This window comes from Colobus angolensis, unplaced genomic scaffold (genome assembly GCF_000951035.1).
Source record: "Colobus angolensis palliatus isolate OR3802 unplaced genomic scaffold, Cang.pa_1.0 Scaffold10, whole genome shotgun sequence".
Taxonomy (NCBI): Eukaryota; Metazoa; Chordata; class Mammalia; order Primates; family Cercopithecidae; genus Colobus; species Colobus angolensis.
The window spans coordinates 6276150-6280958 of record NW_012110919.1 but is presented as its reverse complement, the minus strand read 5'-3'; the positions used below and the strand labels follow the sequence as shown (position 1 = coordinate 6280958).

The following is a 4809-nucleotide window of genomic DNA, read 5'->3' as shown; positions in this document are numbered from 1 at the left end:
GGTTTCACCATATTGGCCAGGCTGGTCTTGAACTCCTGACCTCAAGTGATCCACCTGCCTCAGCCTCCCAAAGTACTGGGATTACAGGCGTAAGCTACCATGCCTGGCCTTTGTTTTTTTTTTTTTGTTTGTTTGTTTTTGTTTTTGTTTTTCAAAAGGAACCATATTACTTTTTATAATTGCCTCTTACGCTTTCTTGCCAGGTGACTTTGGAGCAGGTGCTTTCTGGGCTGGAGCTTTTTGACCCTTCTGAGTTTTTGGAGGGGGTGCTACCTTCTGTCATGTGGCTTTCTGGGCAGGAACCTTATGGGCTGGAGCCTTCTTGCCCACAGCGGTCATCTTTTTTTGCTGTAACTTTAGCAACAGCTGCTTTTTTGGGAGAAGCTTTCCGGAGAGCTGCCTTTTGAAGCTTCTTTACTTGATGTTTTATTATTCTGTCTCTCATTTTCTTTGCCTTCATAACTTTAAAATGATTAGAATCTGTCATCTTGGCTTTCCTTTCTCTGGCTTCAATCTTTTTGGCCTATCTTGTGGCTGCCCATTTTGTATTGATGTCTGCCTTCTGCCAGGCTTGTGGGACATACTTCTGGCGGGAACCATGTGGAAACTTGAGGATGAAATCAGTGAGCTGCATGTACTTGAAAGGCATGGCCTGTCTCCTCACTTGAGTGCAAGGTCCGCCAACCAAAGCCCTGTTCTGATCAGTAACATCTATGATCACAATTAATTTTCCAGCATGAGGTCCAAAGGAGATGTAGGCTACCTGGCCAACCTCCACAAAGCGCCTGAACACCATCTTGGTGGCGTTTGGAGAGAAGGAATTCATTTTTAATTGTAGTTGTGAACAAGGTATTTTGAGAGATAGTATTGAATAAATTGTATCCAGGTATCCACAAAATATAAATATGTATTTGTTTATTGAGACATGGTCTTGCTCTGTTGCCCAGGTTGGAGTGTGGTGGCAGGATCATGGCTTACTGCAGCTTCAACCTTCCAGACTCAAGAGATTCTCCCACTTCAGCCTGCCAAGTAGCTGTGGCTATAGGCATGCACCACCATACCCAGCTAATTTTTTCTTTTTTTTTGTAGAGATGGGATCTCATTATGTTGCCCAGGCTCATCTTGAATTCCTGGGTTCAGGGGATCCTTATACCTCAGCCTCCCAAAGTGCTGGAATTATAGGCATGAGCCACTACGCCCAGCCATCCATGAAATATTTTAATGCTATGGAAAGTGTTTAGGGTATGTGAGGTAAGCACATTTCATCATCACTTCTTGGCCTTTTGGCTAAGATCAAGGGTAGCACATTTCCTCCACCTGTTTTATTAGCTTAGAGCTTTTAAATGTAATCTTAGTTTCTCTGTAGAACAGTGGTTCTTAAATTTTTTTGTGCCTAGATTCTTCTGGCAATCTGATATAGCCTATGAGCACTTCTCAGAATAATTTTTTTTAAGTGCTGAAAAAACTACATAAGATTAAAGGGAAAACCAATAGGGCTGAAGTACAGTTATTAAAAAAATTTTTTTTTTTTTGCTATACCACAATCACAGTAATAAAATATTTTTTAATTGTGACATAGTAATTAATGCCTATACTTCTTTAGTACTGCATTAAATAAGATCTGGTGGCAGATGTAATAACTACCATGATTTTGAGGTAGGGGTGAGAAGAGTGCTGAGAGGGGTAAGATGTCTGCCACAACTGTAATATGCTATAAAAATAGCTGTGGTGATAAAGTCACAGATATCACAGATATTGTTGTGGTTTGCACCTCCATTTATGATGGGAGAAAATCCTATTTTTCATCTAGAGGTTAGTGAAAATAGGATGGGTTGGTTTGTGTGCCTCTTTTTGCCATCCAGATTTGCAGATACCCTGATTTCTACCCATGAACATTGCTACAAAGCCATTCTTTTTCCAATTCTAAGTGCAGATTTGACCCAGATTTCCTGCAAGTAGCCAAGTGCCTCTGTTGCTGGGACTTGTCTTGGCAGAGGTATAGCAAGCAGAATGTGTTGCTAAAGTTTCTCTGGCAGTTTTTGTCAGAATCAGGGGCTCTCATCAGGACCTGTTTCAGTTGGAGAAAACACTGAACTTTAGTCAAATTTGAACTGTGGTGCTTATATTTGCTTTATTCTTCGCTTGGCTGTTGGGTAATAAAATGTGCTTATCTCCCTAAACCTAAGTTTGCTTGTTGATACTCAGGGTGGTACAAACCAAATATGGGTAAGAACTTCTTTTAAATGTAGCTTGACTGTGCCAAGGCCATTTCCGTACACTTAAGATTCCTGCTTAATAAACTGGCAGCTACTAGAAAATGTATCCACTAAGAAGAGCAGTTTCAGGCCAGGCACAGTGGCTCACACCTGTAATCCCAGCTCTTTGAGAGGCCGAGGCAGAAGGATCCGTTGAGCTCAGGAGTTCGAGACTAGCCTGGGCAACATAGGGAGACCTCGCTTCTTTAAAAAAAAAAATTAGCCGTGCGTGGTGGCACACACCTGTAGTCTCAGGCACTCGGGAGGCTGAGACAGGAGCATAGCTTGAGCCCAGGAGGTCGAGGTTGGTCGAGGCTGCAGTGAGCCATAGAACTCCAGCCTGGGCAACAGAAGGAAACCCTGTCTTTAAAAAAAAAAAAAAAAATTGAAGAAAGAAAGGCAGTCTCAGACAAGTCAAGTCAAAATAGTGTATATTGACTTTTGCAGTTTGCCTCTCCTTAGGACATTCTGGATATGCCTAGCTGGACTATCCCATTAAAAAGGGACCTAGGGAGATACCATCTACCATGAGATCTGTGTCAAAATTTTACCTTAGGATGAGCCTGGAGTTGGGTTTGGTTTGTGAGTTCTGTGGGGATGCTGCCTCAGGACCAGGGTTGTGTTAAAGTCTAGGATAGACCAGGGCTTCCTTATGTAATTCTTGGACAAGGATGTCTGCCTGTGCTTCAAATCCAGCCTGCACTTTCCTTGCCATGTTTTGTTCCCTGGTGAGGAGGGGGTGCATTGGCCCAGGAAAGGGACCTTTTCTAATTCACAGAAAGGCAACCTGAGAGCCCAGAAAGATCACATTTTCTTTTTTTTTTTTTTTTTGACACAGAGTCTCACTCTGTCGCTCAGGCTGTACAACCTCCACTTCCCAGGTTCAAGCGATTCTCCTACCTTAGCCTCCCGAGTAGCTGGGACTGCAGGCGCATGCCACCAGGCCGAGCTAATTTTTGTATTTTTATTAGAGACAAGGTTTCACCATGTTGGCCAGGCTGGTCTCAAATTCCTGACCTCATGTGATCTGCCCACTTTGGCCTCCCCAAGTGCTGGGTTTACAGGCCTGAGCCACTGTGCCCCTCCCGAGATCACATTTTCTAACTTAGGCAAGCACCACCTCTATAAGAGGTGGCTCTAGGCCACATACATATTCAAGGACTAGAATTGAATGAGTATTTGAGAAGCAGAAGAATTAGAGCCAAAGGCCAGAGCAATTTTTTTTTTTTTTGAGACTGAGTCTCACTGTGTTGCCCAGGCTCGTGTGCAATGGTGCAATCTCAGCTCACTGCAACCTCTGCCTCCCAGGTTCAAGCAGTTCTCCCATCTGAGCCTCCCGAGTAGCTGGAATTACAGACGTGATCCACCACGCCCGGCTAATTTTTGTATTTTTAGTAGAGACAGGATTTCACCACATTGGCCAGGTTGGTCTCAAACTCCTGTTCTCAGGTGATCCACCTGCCTCAGCCTTCCAAAGTGCTGGGATGACAGGTGTGAGCCACTGCACCCGGCGTACCAGATCTTGTTCTAGGTGCAGGGGCTATAACAATAATTAAAATCAGGCTTTCTGTCTTCAGGAAGGCCACAGTTTTAGCATTTGTGTATAAAATGATACCTTATACTATAGTACCATTTACTTAGCTTCTAATATATTCATGACGTTACATATTCTCATTAAAGTTAACTTCGAATTTTGGAGTTTTATCATTACTTGTCAAAATGATGTTGTGCATAGAAATAAATAGGATATGTACATTGTTAAATAATAATTCTAGGAGGCAAATGCCAGTCCATACATATTCTAAGGCATCAACAATTAAAGTTACACAATACCACTGTAAGAATAGATCTACTGATTTTTTTATAAAAGGAATTATTCTTTATGGAATAAGGAAGTAACTTGAAATTGACTGTGTTTATAGGAATCTAATGTTTGACAAAGTACGAAACCCAAGACAATATGAAAAGAAAAGATTGTTTTTTAAATAACCTATTAATAATTTGAAAAATAGCCAGCCTGGTACAACCTCATTTCTACTGAAAATACAAAAATTAGCTGGGCGTGATGAGACACGTCTGTCGTCCTAGCTACTGGGGAGGCTGAGGTAGGAGAATCCCTTGAACCCAGGAGGCAGAGGTTGCAGTGAGCCAAGATCATGCCACTGCATTCCCGCCTGGGCAACAGGACAGACTCCATCTCAAAATAACAATAATTTGAAAAACAAATCAAGATCCCTACATTAATACATATACTACAAATAAAATCAGAACTAAATATGAAGAATTATAAAATTGGCTATTTATTGAAACTCTAAAATGAAGACAGGAGGAAAGATAGTTTTGTAGGCCCAGCAAACTAAAGCAATTATAAAGGAATATATATCTTTCTTTTTTTTTTTTTTTTTTTGAGACGGAGTCTTGCTCTGCCGCCCAGGCTGGAGTGCTGTGGCCGGATCTCAGCTCACTGCAACCTTCGCCTCCTGGGTTCAAGCAATTCTCCAGCCTCAGCCTCCCTAGTAGCTGGGATTACAGGTGCCCACCACCACGCCCGGCT

The 4809-nt window shown here is 42.3% G+C and overlaps 1 protein-coding gene and 1 pseudogene across 2 annotated transcripts in view; one reads left to right on the top strand and one right to left on the bottom strand.

Moving 5' to 3' along the window:
- Positions 1-4809, top strand: part of FGD6 (FYVE, RhoGEF and PH domain containing 6) — a 139615-nt gene that overhangs the window by 88164 nt on the left and 46642 nt on the right. The gene's annotated exons all lie outside the window — the stretch shown is intronic.
- On the bottom strand, positions 110-796 carry LOC105506064 (annotated as a pseudogene). The gene has a single exon (XR_001000861.1). The product of XR_001000861.1 is annotated as a 60S ribosomal protein L14 pseudogene (transcript).